The sequence below is a fragment of the Mus pahari genome, chromosome 3, assembly GCF_900095145.1.
Source record: "Mus pahari chromosome 3, PAHARI_EIJ_v1.1, whole genome shotgun sequence".
NCBI classification, from domain to species: Eukaryota; Metazoa; Chordata; class Mammalia; order Rodentia; family Muridae; genus Mus; species Mus pahari.
Window position 1 is genome coordinate 36,861,272 of NC_034592.1, and position 20,660 is coordinate 36,881,931.

General features: G+C 43.0%; 1 protein-coding gene across 2 annotated transcripts in view; it reads left to right on the forward strand.

Moving 5' to 3' along the window:
* Positions 1–20,660, forward strand: part of Lypd6 (LY6/PLAUR domain containing 6) — a 134,174-nt gene that overhangs the window by 60,624 nt on the left and 52,890 nt on the right. Inside the window, exon 1 of one of the 2 annotated variants that reach the window (XM_029535772.1) lies at positions 12,957–13,036. The exons of the other annotated variant lie outside the window; for it this stretch is intronic. The gene's annotated coding sequence lies outside the window, so the exon portion shown is untranslated. Of the gene's footprint in view, positions 1–12,956; positions 13,037–20,660 lie in introns of those variants that run through there. 2 annotated transcript variants of the gene reach the window in all.

The window sequence follows — 20,660 nt, forward strand, 5'->3', positions numbered from 1 at the left end:
CTACAGCCCTGATCCCTTGGGAAGGTCCACACACATGCTACAGCCCTGATCCCTTGGGAAGGTCCACACACATGCTACAGCCCTGATCCCTTGGGTAGGTCCACATACATGCTACAGTCCTGAACTCGAGAGCTTGCTTTGTTCTCCCTGGCTTGAGAGTTTTAGATCTCACTGGCCATGGTCTGCTTCCCTTTCACTCAGTGCTTTGTGGTACTTCATCATAGCACATCATAGCAAAATTGCATATGGTCCCTTCTATTCTTGTTTAGTGGCCCTACTTTGGAGATAGATGGCTTTCTGGGAACGTCCTTGTGCCATTACTGCCGAGCATTGTAGCAGTGTTCACTCCTCTGTCACACAGGCCCCATCCCTTTTGATTATGCTATTCATCAGGATAAGTACTTGACTTTAAATCTGAGGACATGAAATCCTACAGCACAGTCTCTGTGTGTGTTTTTTAATATTAGGGTTTATTGATATCCAGTACAAAATATATGATTCATTAAGTTATAGAATAGTTAGAGAGATAGTTGCATGGAAATATGGCTAGATATAATTTACAGATGGAAATCAGCTTATGGCTTATTTGGCTTGTGTAGCAGTTTCTTCAGAGAGATTTGTAAATAATAAAGACCAGCTGGGTATGGTGCTGTACACCCATACCCATATGGTGCTTTAACCCTAACACTCAGGACTCAGGGGTAGGCAGATCTCTGGGAATTTGAGGCCATCCTGGTTTACGTAGTGAATTTCAGGTGAGCCAGAGCTGCATAGTATTAAAAAAAAAATAGAAAAAGATGAAAGAAAGAGAAAAAGAAAAGAAGGAAGGGAAGGAGGGAGGGAGGGAGGGAGGGAGGGAGTAGTTAGGTAGACAGACAGACAGCAGACAGGTAGATAGATTTTGGGGCTGGGATATAGCCCACTGGTAAACCACTTGTTTAGCATGTGCCAGGTCCTGGTTTTGACTCTCAGTGTGGCAAACATACAAAACAACCTTTATTAATATAGTATATTGGGTAATGTTCTAAGGGCTGTGTATGAATCTCTTCAGTGTTTACAACAAGCCTGCATGGTGGTTGTCAGCCCCCTTTCTTTATGGAGAATAGAATTCAGACATGTCGGGAGTAGGATCACTGTCACTGCGGGGTGTAAAGTCATGGTTCTGACTTCAGAGCCAGCGCCAGGCTCAGCTGCACATTCTCCAAGGAGACCTCGGGAGATTAGGATTAGGAACCTGCTCTGCTGTCTGCAGGAGAAAGCCCACACAAGCGCTCCCTTCCATGTGTATCCTGATTGTTGACTGAATAATTGGCTCTTGCTATGTGCCAGGTACTGTGATGGAGTCTGCAGTTTTGAAGGTGAGACCTGGCCCTTACATCGAGTATCTCAGTCAGGCATGGAACCACTGGCTAGTGTCGAAAGTTTCTCAAAATGTCTTTGAGTTTTCTCTTATTCTGCTCTCTCTCCTCTTTCTGGCTATGGAGAAAACATCTTGCCATGTTGTAACACTAAACCGTAATAATGTCAACTATCTCCAAGTTGAGAAGGAGCCACATTACAACTTTACAATGGCATTGATTGGATGAACAGGTGACAGACCATGGCCAATCAGACCTTAACGTCCCACTGCAGGGAGAACCCACAAGCACTTGATTCCAGGGTTGCAGCATATGTGTGGGTCTTCCTGAGGAAGGGTCCTTTTACTTTGCAAAGAATGAATAGGTAATGAAGTAACTCATTAAAGACTATGCTCGAGAAGCATAGTAATGAGATTTTAAAAAAAAAAAAAAGAGCTGAGACAGTGTAATTGTATTTTTCACTCACATGGCCCCTCCAACTCATGTTTTCTATGTATATCATTTGAGCCTCCTAAGGGACATATTAAACCTGGTTTCAGAGACTGGCTGATAGGCCATCCAAAGAGGTGTGATGAGCTAGACGTGACCCTGCCTTCCCACTTCCTGTTGCATACCTCGGTTACGGAGAGAGCTATTGCTGGAAGAATGGCGCTTTTTGAAAGCGACGCATCAACCAGAAGGAAATGTGGTTCAGTGTCCTAGGGAAGAATAGCAGAAGAGCCCTCCATGGGATGAATGGTTTGGTTGCCTGGTGCCAGGAACGGGAGCAGCAGGGGTCCATGGAAGGCAGATGTCTTAGTAAGCCCAGCCTGCCATGACAAATGCACACAGACGGGCTTCTCTGAACACTGGGCATTTATTATAGCATCGTTTGGGAGGCTGGAGCAATGCCCCAGCCAATCTGGTCTTTGTGAAACCTCAGCCTGGGCTTATAGACATCCATACTCACAGGACAGTAGGGAGAAGCCCTTACTCTGGTCTCTGCCTATCAGGAGAGTCTCTTTCTTTTGAACACACCTATGCAGCTTACGTCTCAGAGTCCCACCACCCACCGCATGCTGTCTCCGTGGAGCTGGGGCCTCACGCTGTGAACTGGAGAGGGACCTCAGAGCTTAGTTTGTAGCATGGTCTATGGTACACGGGTCAGAACGTTTGAGCAGCCTGTGGACGTACAAATACAGGTTTGGAAAGCACCATTAATATGCTTGTAGAAAACAATCCCTTAGTGGCTATTTGAATTTGGAGTAAAGAGGGCAGAATTTGTGAACACTTGGCAGAGCTTTTCCCTCAACTCTATAAAATTCAGAGTACACTTGAGTTGTCCCGAGGGACAGGGATGCTGTGATCACACCATGGGAATTATTGTCATTCCCATAAGCTGCAATACAGCGGTGCTATGTTTTTTGATGTTATTTCTTTATTGGGGGCTTTACAAAGGTGCTGAATGTATTTTTTTTCCCCAAAATTCTTTAGGTTCAGAATTGAGACTCTAGGAAAGTTCTGTGTCAATGACCAGGCTGTGGCTTTCTGCAGGAGCACAGTACAAATCCTTGCACCTTGGCTGAGGTGCGGGATGGGAAATGCACAGTACGGTCTTGCATTCTCTCACCACATCCAGAACCCTGAGTAAGTCTTTGCCCCCCTCCCAGAGTTGGAATGATTCAGTGATAGCTACGAGCCCTTTTTCATGGTAATTATAATCAGCCATCTGAATACATTTATGCATCCAGAGCTTTTCGGTTTCACACATAAATAGCTGCCATCAGAAGGGTTTTTGAGGGCTGATTGGGCTGGAAAAGATGCCATTTAAAATGCATTCTGTGTTTCTAGCCTTCCCAGCAGGATGACAGGTGAAGTCAGTCTGGTCAAAACTAGTGGCGAGCTTGTTAATTCAGAGCTCTTAGCTGTGTAGAAGTAACTGCGTTATTTTTAACACACAACGACAGAAGCATACATTTTGAGAAATAAAAAGCCTCAGGGTTGCTCTTTCAGGGTATGAGAAGATGTTAAATTGCCAGTTCATCAAGCATCAAGGCTAACTGAGTCCATGGAGACTGGATGAAGACAGCAGGGTAGCTTCTTTAAGAAGGTGGATGGTTCTTGCCATCCTGCCTGCTGTGTACAAGGATCTGCCCCAGAGGCCTGGCTGAGCCCTGGAGCTGCTTTGTTTGACATGATTAACACTTGAGTAGCAGAGGGTATCATGCACAGGTCTGAAGAGCAAGAGAGCTGAGCAGCCCTGTACTGTGAGAAGAGATGAGACTCACTTTCCCCAGCCAACCAAAATACATAGGGTTTAAGTGGCATCTGAACGGAGGCTTTTCTAAGTTTTAGCATGGATTTAGCCTCTGGGGTTTGAACATGCAGACCACCACAGGCTGTGTCGGTATCATGGAGACTTGCTCTCTCTCTCTCTCTCTCTCTCTCTCTCTCTCTCTCTCTCTCTCTCGTGGTGGGCTTTTAAAAAATATTTGATTATTTTATGTGAATGGGTGTTTTGCCTGCGTACATGTAAGTGCGCCTTGTGTATGCCTGATGCCTACCGAGGTCAGAAGACAGCATTGGATGGCCTGGAAGAGCAATTACAGATGTTTGTGAATGACCATGTGAGTGCTGGAAATTGGACCCAGGTTCTCCCCAAGAGCAATAAGTGTTCTTGACCACCGAGCCAGCTCTCTCAACCCCTCTGTGGTATGCTTTCGGTTTGCAGTAAATGTGACGGGAAGATCTGCCTAGAGCAGACAGTGGAGGTATGGAGATACTACACAAAGCTTGTCTGTGACTTGGGAGGATTGATAGTCCCAAACACAAAATGCACCCTTCTAGCAGCTGGCAAGTACACTTGGGGCCTTTTGTGTGCACAGTCAGAAGTGAAGGCTTTTGCTTCAGCTCATATACCAGCAGTGATGGCATCGTCTCTCACCTCACAGCTGTTTTGAGACAGTCAGCCAGGAGTCCTCATTCCTCTGGACAGAGATGATTTCAGAGTCCTTATGAGTCTCCCATCCCTCTGGGTCTCAGTTGTGTAGCATCTAGAGTCTAACGGTGTTTCAGCCAGATGAGCTTTGGCTTTCTGGGAGGAATAGAAAGAATGGCAATCGTTCTGCATCAGGTACTGTGCTATGGGACTCTCTTATCTACTCTAACCATCTTGAAAAACAATATGGAGAATGCTCCCCCCACACACACCCACATTGATTTGGCATTCATTCCTAATATATTATAATCTTATCTCTGATACATTTTGTCATACATAGAAGCTAAGTCATGTGAAATTCCACTTTTGCGATGATCACAGACATTTGGATAGCTCCCACTTTATACACACCGATTGGTATGTAGTATGTACCTATTTTCCCACCCATTAAATCATATTATATATTGTTGACAGCTGTCATGGGATATGCATTTGGGCTTTGCTGCCACTATCTTTAATGAACAAATGTCCATTCATCCAAGATAGGACACTGGCAATAGACCCAAGAAGCCGTTCTATCCAGCTGCAGGGTAGGCAGCCCATGGGCTTATTGATATTCTTCACAAGGCATTGGTGACTTACAAAGCAGATACATCACTGAAAAAGCCACGCTAGCCAGAGGACTCCTGAATGGCTACCTCTCTGGAACTCCCTGTCTACCCTGCAGCCAGCTCTACCAGAGAGTTTCCTCTTCCTGGCAGGAGTTGCTTCCACTATAACCTTGGGGAGGGGCTGGCTGGTATAGTACTCTTGAGTTTCCTGACCCCTGTGTGTAGTCCCTCACTTCTCCTGTAGGGAATGCCTTAAGTAAGAAGATGTGGCTACCAGTATCCCCCTTCACTGATAAACTGTAAGAGCTGCAGTGATTCCATCTTGATGCTTCTGTTAGATTGGAATGAGGATTACAACTGATTGGTTTTTGGTTTTTTTTTTTTTTTTTTTTTTTTTTTTTGCATTTTCCCTTTCTATTTATTCCTCATAAATGACATCCCTACTACAGCTCTTCCACTCCCCCTCCCCCAATTCTCTTCTCTCCACCTCTTCTTTCCACTGAATCCACAACTCCTTTACCGCTCCCCCAGAGAAGAGCAGGCCTAAGACCAGACATATACTCTCACATCAAGGCTGGAGAAGGCAACCCAGTAGGAGGCAAAGAGGCAACCCAAAGACAGGCAAAAGAATCAGAGACAGCCTCTGCTCCACAGTGGATGGTGGGTTAGGAGTCCCACAAGAACCCCGAGCTGCACAACCGCAGTATATATGCAGAGGACTTGGATCAGACCTTACAGGGTCCCTGATCTCTGAGCTCCCTTGGGTTCCAGTTAGCAGATTCTATGGGCCCTGTTCTTGTGCTGTCATTGATCCCTACAGCTCCTCCAATCCTTCCTCCTCCTCTTCCTCCTCTTCTTCCTCCACACCCCCCTCCTCCTCCTCCTCTTCCTCCTCCTCCTTACCCTCCTACTCTTCCTCCTCCACAGGATTTCCCAAGCTCTGCCTAATATTTGGCTGTGGGACTCTGCATCTGTTCCCATCAGATGCTAGATAAAGTATTTCTGATGACTATTATGCTAGGCTATGGTCCCAACACATCCTATAGGCCTGACAAACTAGACTGGAGGTTTTCTAACAAGGTTCGAGTCCCACTTCAATCCCTCCTGTTTTCATCGCTACCTGCCCCCAGTCAACCCTTAATTGCCAATTTCTCCTTTCCAGGAAAAACCTTGCATCCCCTTTAAGCTGTCCTTGTTATTTGACCTCTCTGGGTCTGTGAGCTGTAGCAGGGTTATTCTTTAATGTATAGCTAGTATCTACTTATAAATGAGTATGTACCATGCTTGTCTTCCTGGGTCTGGGTTACCTCGCTCAGGATGATTAGTTCTAGTTCCATCTATTTTCCTGCAAACTTCATGATGCCACTTTTTTAAACAGCTGAGTAATACTCCATTGTGTAAATGTACCTCTTTAAAAAAAATTTTTTTTTTATCCATTCTTTGGTTGATTGTTTCCAGTTTCTGCTGTTCTGAGTAAAGCTTCTGTGAACACAGTTGAGCACATTTCCCTGGGCTAAGATGAAGTGTCCTTTCCTTATATGCCCAGGAGTCGTATGGCTGGGCCTTGAGGTAGATTAATTCCCAATTTTCTGAGGAACCACCATATTGATTCCCATAGTGGCTGTACAAGTTTGCACAAGTGACAGAGGAGGGTTCCCCTTGCTCCACATCCTTGCTAGCATGAGCTGTCACTTGTGGTTTTGATCTTAGCCATTTTAGCAGGTGCATGGAACCTCAAAGTTTTGATTTGCATTTCCCTGATGACTAAGGATGCCAAACATTTCTTTAAGCGTTTCTCAGCCATTTGAGGTTCTTCTGTTGAGAATTCTCTGTTTAGACATGTACTTCATTTTAAAATTATTCAAAGATTATCAGATTATTAGATAATCTAATTATCAGATTATTTAGTTTGTTGATGTCTAGTTTCTTGAGTTCTTTATATATTTTGGATATTACCCCTCTGACAGAAGTGGAGTTGGTAAAACATCTTTTCCCATTCTGTAGGCTGACATTGTGTCCTATTGATGGTGGTTTTTGCCTTACAGAAGCTTTTTCGTTTTCATGAGGTCCCATTTATTAATTGTTCATCTTAGTGCTTGTGTAATTGGCATTCTGTTCAAAAAGTTGTTTCCTGTGCCAGCATGCTCAAGGCTATTCCCCACTCTCTCTTCTATTAGATTCAGTATTTTGCATTTTATGTTGAGATCTTGATCCACTTAGACTTGAGTTTTGTGCATGGTGATAAATATGGATCAATTTACGTTCTTCTACATGCAGACATCCAGTTAGTCTTGCACCATTTGTTGAATATACTTTCTTTTATCCATTGCATATTTATGAATTATTTTTTAAAAAGAATTAAGTGTCTATAGGTGTGTGAATTTGCATCTGGATCTTCGGTTTGATTTCATAGATCAAACTGTCAGTTTCTGTGCGAGTGCAATGTAATTTTTATCACTATAGTTCTGTTTTATGGCTTGAAATCAGTGATGGCCATACCTCCTGAAGTTATTTTATTGTTCAGGATTGTTTTAGCTATTCTGTGTTTTTGTTTGTTTGTTTTCATATGAAGCTGAGTGTTATCATTTAAAGATACATAAATATTGTGTTGGAATTTTGATGGGGATTGTGTTGAAATTTAAGATTGCTTTTGGTAAGGTGGCCGTTTTTGTCATGTTGAGCCTATGGAGCCATGTGCATGGAAGGTCTTTCCATCTTCTGGGATCTTCTTCAGTTTTCTTCTTCAAAGACTTGAAGTTATTATCATACAGGCCTTTCACTTTCTTGCTTAGAGTTACCCTAAGATATTTTATATTTGTGGCTATTGTGAAGGGTGTTCTCTGATTTCTTTCTCAGCCCTTTTGTCATTTGTATGTGTCTCAGTCTGAGTTTTATTGCTGTGAAGAGACACCATGACTATGACTACTCTCATAAAGGAAAACATTTAATTGGGGGCTGGGTCACAATTTCAGAGGTTTAGTCCATTATCATCATGGCAGGAAGCATGGCAGTGTGCAGGTAGACATGGAACTGTTGGAGCAGAGTTCTGCATCTCGATCCACAGACAGCAGAATGAGACTGTTCCATAGGGCATGGCTTGAGAATATAGTAGAACTCAAAGCTCACCTCCACAGTGACACACTTCCATTAACAAGGCCACATCTACTAAACAAGGCTGTCACACCTCCTAATAGTGCTACTCCCGATTGGCCTATGGGGGCCAATTACATTCAAACTACCACAGTATGTAACAGGGCTACTTCTTTTTTTTTTTTTTTTTTTTTTTTTGAGTTAATCTTGTATCCAGCCAATTCGATGAAGGTGTTTATCTGCTGTGGAAGTTCCCTGGTGGAACATTTAGTGATATAATCATGTCATCTAAAAACAGGGATACTTTGACTTCTTTCTTCCCAATTTGTATCCCCTTGGCCTCCTTTAGTTTTTTTATTGCCCTAGCTAGAACTTCAGTTACTATATTGAATAGATAAGGAGAGAGTGGGCAGCCTTATGTTGTTTATGATTTTAGTGGAATTGCTTTGAGTTTCTCTCAATTTAATTTGAAGTTGGCTATAGGCTTGCTGTAAATTGCTTTTATTATAATTAGTTATGTTCCTTGAATCCCTGATCTCTTAAGACTTTTCATGAAGGGGACGGGGTTGGGTTTTGTCAAAGACTTTCTCAACCTCTTATGAGATGATCCTTTTTTTCTTTCAGTTGGTTTATATGGTGCATTATATTAACATATTTTCATACATTGAACCATCCCTGCATCTCTGAGGTGAAGCCTACTTTTGCAAGTATTTTACTGATTAATTTTTTTCATCCATGTTTATGAAAAATTGTAATTTCTCTCTACAATTTCTGTCTATAATTCTCTTTATTTGTTGAGTCTTTGTATGGTTTGGGTATCAGGGTGACTGGCCTTTTAACATGAATTTGGCAGTGTTCCCTCTGTTTCTGTTTTGTGGAATAGTTTGAAGAGTATTGGTTTTTAGCTCTTCTTTGAAAGTTTGGTAGCATTCTGCACTAAAACCATCTGACTCTGAGCTATTTTTTGGTTGGGAGTCTTTTAATGATTGTTTCTATTTTCTCAGAGGTTAAGTTCTATTTATTGTTTTTTGGGGTTTTTTTTCTTTTTTGTTTGTTTGTTTTTTAATCTTGATTTGGTAAGTGGCAGCTATCAAGGAAATTGTTTTAGATTTTCCAATTTTGTTCAGTACAGGTTTTTGAAGCATGACCTAATGATTTTTTTTATTTCCTTGGTGTCTGTTGTTATGTCCCTCTTTTTACTTCTGATTTTGTTAGTTTGGTTCTTCTTCCTCTTTCTTTTAGTTAGTTTGGATAAGAATTTATTTATCTTGTTGCTTTTCTCAAATAACCAACTCTTTGGTTTATTGATCCTTTGTATTGTTCTTTGTTTCTATTTTATTGATTTCAGCACTCAGTTTTATTATTTTCTGACTTTCTACTCCTCTTGGGTGTGTTTACTTCTTTTTGTTCTAGAACTTTCAGATATGCTGTTAAGTTGCTAGTAGGATATCTCTCCACTTTATGTAGGTACTTAGTGCTATGAACTTTCCTTTTAGCACTGTTGTGCCTCATAAGTTTGGATATGCTGTGCATTCATTTTACTTGAATGCTAGTAAGTCTTTAATCTCCTTCTTTATTTCTGCTTTGACCCAGTAGTCATTCAGTAGAGAGTTGTTCAGTTTCATTGAGTTTGTAGGCTTTCTGTTGTTTCTGTTGTTGAAGTCCGGTGATGTGGAGAAGTCTGTGATGGTCTGATTAGATGCAGAGTGTTATTTTAAATGAGACTTGCTTTGTGACCAAGAATGGGGTCTGTTTTTGAGAATGTTCTCTGAAATGCAGAGAATAAGGTATTATTCCTTAGTGTTTGGGTGAAATGTTCTGTAGATATCTGTTAAGGAATTTGGTTCATTACATCTGCTAGATCCAGTACTTCTGTTTTGTTTATGTCTGGATGAGAGTGGGACACTGAAGTCTCCCACTATCAATGAGTGAGGGTCAATGTGTGATTTAAGCTTTAATAATGTTTCTTTTACAAATATGGGTGTCCTTGCATTTATCACATAGACGTTCAGAATTGAGATGTCCTCCTGGTGGAGTTTTCCTTTGATGAAAATGGTGTCCTTCCCCTTCTCTTTTGATTAATTGAAGTCTGTTTTGTTGGACATTAGAAGCAACATCAGCTTGCTTCTTGGGGCCATTTCCTTAGAAAATGCTTTTCTAATTTTTACTCTGAGATAATGTCTATTTTTGATGCTGATATGTGTTTCCTGTATGCAGCAGAAGGAAGGATCTTGTTTTTACATATATTCTGTTAGTCATTATCTTTTTATTAGGGACTCCTATTGATACTGAGAGATAAATGGACAGTGACTGTTAATTCCTGTTATTTTGTTATAGTTGGTGGTAGTGTGTGTATGTATATGTGGTGTGTGTTTGTGTGTGTGCGTGTGTGTGTGTGTGTATGGTGTGTACACACATTCATACACGTGTTTCCCTTCCTTTTGTTTTGTTTTGCTGGTGTGAGATTATTTATTGCCTATGTTTTTGAGGGTGTAATTAACCTCCTTGTGTTGGAGTTTTTCCTTCTAGTACCTTCTAAAGGGCAGGCTTTGTGGGTAAATATTGTTTAAATTTGATTTTTATTATGGGATATCTTGTTTTTTCCATGTACTATCATAGAAAGTTTTGCTGGGTACAGTAGTCTGGGCTGGCATCTGTGATCTCTTAAGGTCTGCAGCGTATCTCTTTAGGCCCTTCTGGCTTTTAGTGTCTACATTGAGAAGTGGGGTGAACTTTTGTTTGTTTGTTTGTTTTTTGTTTTTTTCTAGACAGGGTTTCTCTGTATAGCCTGGTTGTCCTGGAACTCACTTTGTAGACCAGGCTGGCCTCAAACTCAGAAATCCACCTGTCTCTACCTCCCGAGAGCTGGGATCAAAGGCATGCGCCACCACGCCCGGCTCTGGGGTGAACTTCTAATAGTTCTGTCTTTAAATGTTACTTGGCCCTTTTCTCTTGCAGCTTTTAATATTCTTTCTTTGCTCTGTATGTTTAGTGTTCTTTCTTGTACTTTTATAGGCATGTCCTTTCTTAGGTTAGGAAATTTTTCTTCAATGATTTTTGTTAAGATTATTTTCTGGCCCTTTGAGCTGTGAATCTTTTTCTGTTCCTATTATTCTTAGCTTTGGTCTTTTCATAGTGTCCCAGATTTTCTGAATGTTTTATGTAAGGAATTTTTTAGACTTAACATTTTCTTTGAATGATGTATCTATTTCTTCTATCATGTCTTCAATGCCTGAGATTTTCTCTTCCATCTCTTGTATTCTGTTGGTGATGCTTGTGTCTATAGTTCCTGGTTGCTTACCTAGATTTTTCCATTTCCAGAATACCCCCAGTTCTGTTGCCTTCATTACCATTTCCAGTTCTTGAGCACTTTTGTTTGTTTCCTCTGCCTGTTTGTTGACTTTTGTGACATTCTTTAAGAGATTTGTTGATTTCCTCGAATGTTTTGATTATCTTTTCCTTGATGGCTTTGAGCGATTTGTTCATTTCTTCTTTAAGGACCTCTAACATCTTCATAAAGTGGATTTTGTGGTCATTTTCTTTTGCTTCAGCAATGTTGGAATATCAGGTCTTGCATAGTGGGATGGCTGGGCTCTGGTGGTAACATATTGCTCTGGCTGTTATTGATTGTATTCTTACAGTGATGTTTAGGCATCTGGATTAGGAGAGATTATAGTTCTAGGTATATATTTCTGAGTTTGTCTTTGTTGGGTGGGTGTTTTCTTCCTAAGTTTCTTTTTCCTGCTTGATCTTCTGGCTGGAGTGGCCTGTGGTTGAGTAGGGGGTTTCTGCCCAAATTGGGGGCTGGCCTTCTAATTGCTTGGATGGCCTCTGTTCCAGCAGGGGCTTGCAGATGCTGGCCTGGCTTCTGTTCGGATAGAAAGCTTCTGCCTGGTTTTCAGAGAGCTGTGCTGGTCTCTAGGATTCAGGATGCTGGCCTGGGCCCCTGTTGGAATAGGAAACTTTCACTGGAGGTGCTGGACAGGATGTGGTAACAACGAGAGGAGGGATGATTCGGGTCATGCTAGCCAACATAGGCAAGGTGTGGGAGGGCAGTCTCTCCTTGGATTTAGGGTGCTGGTCTGATTTCTGGTGAGGTAGGAGGCTTCTGCCTGAGGTGTGGGTTGGGATATGGTCTACAAGTGATTTTTTTTTTAATGGTGAGATATTTTCATGTTTAAAGGCTTTGATCTTCTTATTTTGAACTAAGTTTTATTTTAAATGGATACTTGGCTTCACCAAATGTCTTTGGCTAGACCCTGTTGGCATAGCCCACCGATTTCAGTTCACATGTGTGGCTGCCATCTTGATGGTAATGGTCTTATGGAAACTGCCCACTGCAATGACTTTTTCCTACTGCCCCGCCCCCGTGGTCGGCCACGTTCATTAGGATTCTGTTTAAGAGTGTTTGTAAGCGTTCACCCATGGAAGCACCTCCACTTCCTCGACACTTACCGTCACTAGTTTTCATTTTAAGTCTCAATGACTCCCCTGAGATGATGGGCTTTGAGGGTTTCCCCTGAGATTCTATCATTTTGAATCATTAATTTTAATGATTTCTGTTCTGTATAAGACACATGCAACCCACTATGAAATTACCCATTTCTGGTCTCCTCCTTTCTAATGATAGAAATTCAGCCGCATTCCCAATCTCTTCTATGATAATTGACCTACTCAGTTCCCCACTTCTAAAGTCAGTTATATTAATTTCTATCAGTGGCAGTTCATACTGAGAGTTTAGGGATGTTATGTCCCTGTCTTCCCCCTGCCTCCCACTCCCTGCCTGCTTTCAGCCCTGCTTCTTCCTGATATCTTTTTTCTTCCATTCTTGTCCATTATGACAAAATATTCTGGGTTCATTTCTTACTTCAGGAATCTCTAACTTTTAACTGACATGTTCCTAGTCGTGGCGTATTATCCTCTTAGATTCAATGCTAGACCCGCAGTAACTGTTTTCCCTTCTCTCGCCTTGAATCCATAGATTTAGAAGTGTGTCTGGCATTCATGGAGAGTGGGGGAGGCAGGAACAGTAGCCACATCTGCAAATGACCTCCTGCACAGTAAGTGAAATGTATAGAATAGACTCCATCATGAAGTGGCAACGTTAGTCCAGCTTTGCCAGTGGAGTTGTGTCTTTGTTATACTTTTTCTGTGACTCTACAAGTCACATGACACCTTGATTGGGTACAGAAGTCCTGCAGTGAGTTCTTTGCTGGGTCGTGAACAAGCAGAGTCCATGCCACAAGTGAGTCTTTTGCCGGTACCTTGCTGTGCTTTTGACTGTCTGCCTTTCTTTTCTATTCTGAGATTGTAGTCCTTTGACTGGCCTGGAAAACTCTGCATAGACCAAGTTGGCCTCGAACTTGCCATGCTTATTTTGCCTGTCTCTTCTGAGTGCTGGGGTTACAGACACGAGCCACCACGCCTGACAGCTTATGATTTTTCAGAAGGATGCACTTGCCATGTTTAACTAAAATCAGAAATAAGACAGCTAAACCACTTATTACCTGTTGGAGGTCAGAGCCAATACGAGACATGAAAAGGAAGTAGATACTTGAAAACAAAAGGTACAGTTTCCTTCTGTTGCTGTTGAGTATCATTAGCAAGACCATGCAAATCTGTTTCTAAAGAAAAAAGTTAATATAAAGTGCAAAGCAAAGATACTCTCCTCTGCTGTTTTCAGTCACTGTCTCCCCTTCTTTGAGTCTCGGTTTTTGTGCTGTTTGCTCACTTGCCCCTGTTATTTGTATGACTATGAGGTGACTGTGCTTGAGCTGGGACCATTTGCTTCATGAACTTCAGTCTTCTTCCTGGTTTCACCCTGGAGGTTATCCACTAGGATGTAATGGGGCTGGCTGAGGTTGACTGCCTGGGTGCTGGCTGGTTCTATCTCATAGTCAAGGTGGTGTTGGCCTCCTGCCTCCAGTCTCTTGCCACTCTCCTATACTACTCACGTGCCCAGAACTGTGATGAAGGACAGCTATCCTGTGTTCTCCCCGGCCCTTACTGCTACTACAGCAGGCTTCTTACAGTTCCAGTGCTCCAGAAGTTGGCCCTGAAACCTGGGTGTGGTTGTTGAGGAACAGCAGTGACAACCTAATGTCCTGGTGCTTCTGTGTCAGGAGGAAAATTTACTGACACACTGCTGTGCAGACAGCGGCGACCATGTGTCCTTGGAGCATTTGGGATTTCTTATTGCATCTGTATGGGTTATCGGGCTCCCAACCTTCCTGTTGAGGATAAGAAAAAAAAAGAATTTAGAAGTCTGGCATTGTTTCTTGCTGCCCTGCCTGTTTGGGCTAAGATGACAGATGGCTGTCTTGGGGGCAAAAGGAAAAGATAACATCAGAGCTTGAGATGGGTGATGGCATGTAAGGAGATGATAAATGGTCATGCATGCATACACACATTGGTGTGTTCATAGCTCAGTGGTTTTTTTTTTTTTTTTTTTTTTTTTTTACAGGATGAAGAGCAAATGGTAAAACAAATCTTTACTCTCTGGGGTTGTACATTGGTATGAAATTTTTTTTTTTGGAGGAAACTATAATCTAAATGGTGCTAACCATTGTTATCATGTTATTTCATGGCATTCCCTCCCTGGTATAACTCGTGGTGTAACTCGTGGTGTAACGTGGGTTGGGCTTGATGATCTTCCAATTACAGCTTCCCAAGTCCTGGGGTTGGAGGTTGGTGCTACCACGTCCTAGCTTATTAGCTTTTATGACAAGAAGAAACATAAGTGGTAGTTTTTTTGCTCAGCACCATCTATGTGTATAAGATAGTCCTCTGTTGTATGCCTCCTCAGGCCAAGGCAGTAACTGAATCAGAATTTCCTTTTCTCAATGACCCAAATCCTGGATGTGGGCAGTCCTGGGAAGGTGTGGTAGTTCCAGTGTTTCTGCCCATCTCTCTGAACTTCATTCTCCTTGTAGAAGGGCAGCCATAATTTAAGACTTCTTGTCTGTTTTATAAGCATCTAGAAGGGTGAAGTACAAGACAGGAAAACAAAAGTTGAATAAGAGGCGTCCCCAGGAGCCTGTTACTGGCTTCCACTTATATTGAACAGGAACTACCATAATCACTTCTGAAAGGAATTCTGGGAAATGGATTTTGGGCCAGCACTTGTCCTGTTGGACACAGTTTTTCAGTGTGTAAAGAGGAAGGGGTGAGTAACTTTTGCATACCTAACTTTTAGTGCCTGGTTCAGGGTCATTCACCATTCTGTCTTTGTTCCCCCTAGCTATATCTCCTCTTAATGGTGTCTATGAGGTCATGTCCTCCACAGAACCCCTGTGAGCCACAGAAGTTGACTGTGTCCATCCCTTGGGCACAGCTGATATTCCATAATCATATATCCAGCACTCACTTTACCTATATCACGTGAAGACCTCTGCTTTACCACAGTGCTAATTACAGTCAGAAGAGCTAAGGTCGGTGTGCTTATTCCCAGCATCCGATCCAGTCCTTGGTATAGAATATGGATTTCGAAAACTTAGTTACGGGAATTTGAAGGTTTCAGGTTTTTTGTTGTTGTTGTTGTTTTGTTTTGTTTTTAGGAATTTGTTATTTTAACCCTTTCTGAAATGCATACGTCAGCAAGTAAGAGTATCTGCTTGATTTGTTTTCAGTTGATTTGCCCAACCCAAGGGGCAGGGCAGGACAGGATCTGTCCCCAAACTCATGATTTGTCTTCTTTAGCCTCCTAATTGCTTAGATTGCAGGCTTGCGTCACAGTGCCTGGCTATTTAGGGGTGGTTTTTTAATATTATAAATCAGACCTGTTGTAAGTGTGCATATTGTTGGTGTGTTTGTGTTTTTCTTTTCGTGTTTGTATCTGGGTGCAGTTGTTAAATGCATTCATTGTCTCCCTAGGCTCCGAGTGCTTTTAACGGGTATGAGCTAAGCAGAATTTAGGGACAAGTGGCCTCAGGTGTGGACTTGAATGCTGTGACTCAGGTGCCTGGTACTCAGGGATACTGGAAGGCAAATGATGCTGTTAGTGTTGAAAATAACTACTCTCTCTCCTCTGGAAAAAGCATCTATGTTAATTCTTAAAACAGCCCGTCTTCATTTCCAGTGTCAACAGAAAAGAAATAAAGGAGAGTGCAGGTTTTCTAAAGGCACATTGGTTTTGTGTGAGCTCTTCCACGTCAGAGGGTGACTTTCCATGCTGAGTCCTTCTTTCCACCATGTGTGTCCTGAGGGGGATTAAACTCACGAATCGAGCCTTGGTGGCAAGCGGCTTTACCCTCCTGAGCTGGCCTAAGATCACTGAGTCTTGATTTGGGAACTGAATTATAATGTGTTTCAGATGCTGGCCAGAAAGCAGCTTTCTGGGTGAAATGGGGCTGTTGTTAACGAATCAGCACTTTACAAACTGTATATGTATTGTCTGTCTAGCCACTGTTGGATCTGAGGCGCTGTAACATGTTTGCACGTTCGTGTTAGGAAGGGTCATACACAGGACCATCTTCAAGTTCTTGTTTTATTTTCTGATTAGATCATTTGAAGAGCATGTTTGGTTCCTTAGCATCAGACATCCTTCTCCTGGGTTATTTTTCCGTGTTTTAACTGAAGTGCAGGCTGTGTTGAGGGCTTCAGCAGAGCCGCGTGATGGAACCATCTTGACATTCTTAACTGCTGTGATAAAACTCCATGACCAAAAGAAACTTGGGGAAGGAAAGTGGGGTTGTTTGTTTGTTTTGTTTTGTTTCCATCTTACACCTTTCAGGCCTCGCTCCATCACTGGAGAAGGCAGGGCAGGAACTTCGGGCAAAAATGGAATCAGAAGTCAGGCGGTGGTGGCGCACACTTTTAATCCCAGCACTTGGGAGGCAGAGGCAGGCAGATTTCTGAGTTCAAGGCCAGCCTGGTCTACAAAGTGAGTTCCAGGACAACCAGGGCTACACAGAGAAACACTGTCTCGAAAAAACAAAAAAAAAAAAAAGGAATCGGAAAGCACAGAGAAATGCTGCATACCTGCTGGCTCCCTTGTGGCTTGCTCAGCCTGCTTTCTTACACAACCCAGACCCACCTCCCCAGGTGTGACACTGTCCACTCTGCCTGGCCTGATCCCTCCCAAATCAGTCATTAATCAAGGCCCTATGCTTTTGCCTATAGGACATCTGATGGAGGCATTTTCTTTTTCTTTGTAAAGATTTTTATGAGATTTATTTACTCACTTTACATCCCAATATCAAGCCCTCTCTCCTCCCACTGCCCCCTTAGGCATGCCCTTCCCCCACCTATTCTTGTCTCCTTTGAGGAGGGGAAGCAACCCCCTAAGTATCACCCATCCCCAATATCCCCCCTCCCCCGACCCTGGCACACCAAGTCACTGCAGGACTAGGTGAATCCTCTCCCAGACAAGGCAGCCCAGCTAGGGGAATGCGATCCACAGGCAGGTAGGCAACAGATCCACGGACATCACCCACTCCTGTGGTCGGGGGACCCACATGAAGATCAAACTGCTCATCTGCTCTGCTGCATCTGTTGCATATAGGCAGAGAGCCTAGGCCCAGCCTGTGCTCGCTCTTTGGTTGGTGGTTCAGTCTGGGGGAGCCCCCAAGGGTTCAGGTTAGTTGACTCTGATGGTCTTCCTGTGGAGTCCTTGTTCTCTTCAGGTCCCCTAATCGTTCTCTCTCTTCCATATGACTCCCCAGTGGAGCCTTTCAGGGGATGCTAGGCTCCTGTCTACAAGCAACATAGAGTATTCTTAATAATGTCAGGGATTGGTTCTTGCCCATGGGATGGGTCTCAATTTGGGACAATCATTGGTTGGTCATTACCCCCAGTCTCTACTCCATCTTTGTCCCTGCACATCTTGTAGGCAGGATACATTTTAGGTCAGAGGTTTGTGGGTGGGTTTCTGTCTTTCTCCCTTCATTGGGAGTCCTGGCTGGCTACAGGAAGTGGCCACTTTAGGATTGATATCCCCTCACTACTAGGAGTATCAGCTAGAATCATCCCATAGACCTCCTGGGGCCTCCCGCATCTCAGGTCTCTGACACATTCTAGAGATCCCCCCCCCCCATCTGCCCATTTCTATTCTCTCCCTACACCTGATGCCCCTTCCCATCCCCATCCCCTCTCCCACCGAGTTCTCTCCCACCATCCAGCTCCGATTGCTATTTTATTTCCCCTTCTAAGGAAGAATCTACCATACTCTCTTGGGCCCTCCTTGTTACTTGGCTTCTTTGAATCTATTGATTATAGCACTTTATGGCTAATATCTACTTATCAGTGAGCAGATACCATGCCTGTCCTTTTGGGTCTGGATTACCTCCATCATGATGGTATTTTCTACTTCCATCCATCTGGGAGACATTTTCCTAATGAGGATTTTCTTATGAGGTTCCTGCTTCCCAGATGAGCTTAGCTTGTGTCAAGTTGGGGGGAAAAGCCAGAACAGAACCATTAGGGGCTGAGTAGTCTTGGGTCCTAAGGTGTCAGTGTGGTCTCGAAGTCACAGCATCGGGGAGTCCGTCAGAAATGCAGATCTTCAGACCCCAACCCCCCCAGACATCTGGGTCAGAATCTGTGAGAACAGGACTCAGCCAACTGTAATAAGCTTTCTCCTTCAGGGTCAGATTTGAGAACCAGTGTCTAGGCTTACGGCCGTAAAATCTAAATGTTCCCAAAGTGCCTGACAGACTGTCTCTGAGAATTCAGCACCTGGTAAAAATGTCTCCTTTGACAAACTGGCATAAAATCTTTTTTTGCAGACAACAAGAATGATAACCCCGTCATGTTCCCATGCCCGCCTTTTCTGTGGGAAACTCAGATCTCTGGTCCTTGCTCAATCACGGTCAATATCATGCCCGAGTCTTTCATCTCCCCTTCCTTTCCATGCATTTGATTTGCTTGTTTTATTTAACAGCCTTACTATGAATCTTTTATTATAGGCCTTCTCAAATCCATTTTGCTAGTAAGTGGATTGGCAGTGTGGGGTAGGTTATAATTTGAAATAAATTGACTTGCACACAGAGTGATTGCCAGTAGAAGTGTTTGACCAAGAAATGGACTAGATAGTAGGGGAAGCTGGCCTGGAATTAAACATATCCTGCAGAAAACATTTCCAATGTCTTTGAATACTTGTTCGTTCATGGTGAAGAAAATGCAAACCACATAGACTGATAAGAAGTGCGCTCCCAGGCTCAAAGTCGTTTCCTTTCTCCGCTGTAATACTGGGTACATTTTTACTGTCTAGTTATTACACCTACATAGAAGGAAACAAATGAACAGAATAAAGCTGCCTACATTTTATCTGCATGAAGAAAATGGAAAATGTGGGGAAGAGGAGGCAGCAGGAACGAGAGAATTATTTCCCATGCCGGTACAGACTTAGCCCACTGGTTTTCTTCCAGCTCCTGCTCCCTCTGCTTCTTCATTCTCTTTCTCACCTTGGTTCTCTTAGATTTGCACTTTCCATTTGCTCTTGAAATCAGTTAACGGTTAATCTATTCCCTGGCATTAACTCTCCCCCCTGGGGATTTGCCCATTGATTGGCCTTTTAATCCAGTTGTTAAAATTCTCCCAATACTCACGGACATGAAGCGGTTTCAATTTGGGTGTTTTAAAGTGCTGGCCAGGGTCCTTAGGAATGTGAAGTTCACATATCTACTCTGTAGAGCCCAGACATTGCCTGGGGAAGTGATTTGCTTGGTGAAGGTGGCCTCCGGGGGTTGGAACCAGTCCCAAGTCCACCTTCATCCTGAGCACAGTGCACCCAGCACACTGTATAGCAACTGAGAACACCCTGGGTAACCTTTGCAGGGCACTGCATGGGTGGATAAGTTACGGACAGAACCTCATGCTGGCAAGCTACACCTTTATGATGGATAGTCAGGTCCTCAGCATTTTCAGTCTGTGAACAATTCCCTAGAAATGGATGCTGTTGCGTTTGTAGGGTTATTTTTAAATACCTCTAAGTCACTGGAAATGGGAGCTAACAGGTAGGTGATAGGATTTTAACCAGACAGATGCTTGGTTAAGAAGCAGGAATGTGCTTCAGATTCTTCCTTCCCTGGCGTGTATATCTTATAGCATTGTGAGAGAACAAGAAAGTCAGTATGATGAGAAAAGCTAGGATTTTGAAGTATGATGCACTTACTGGGAAATTTATTAAATGCTTGCTGCTATTATTTTTTAAAGATTTAATTATATAATTCATGTATATGAGAGCATGCATGCCTGCACACGGAAGAGGATGTCAGATCCCTTTATAGATAGTTGTGAGATACCATGTGGGGACTGGGAATTGAGCTCAGACCTCTAAGAGCATCCAGTGCTCTCAAACACTGAGCCCTTTCTCCATCCCCCACCACTACTGTTTTTGGAATGCTCAGTATTCCCATTTCTTCAATTCCTACCTATTTTCTATAACTTGTATGTGTTAGTGTATGCGCAGGAGCATGTGGAGGTCAGGGGACAATCTTGGCTACTAACTATCTGGTGCTGCCCACTTCTTCTTGAGTGTATCTTTCACTGGCCTGGAACTCACCAAGTAGACTACGTTGGCAGGCCTGCAAGTCCCAGAAATATGCTCATGCCCTTTCCCAGTGCAGGGGAAACAAGCATGCCACCATGCCGGATTCTTTTTTTTTTTTGTTTGTTTGTTTTTTTGTTTTTTTTGAGACAGGGTTTCTGCCCTGGCAGTCCTGGAACTTACTTTGTAGACCAGGC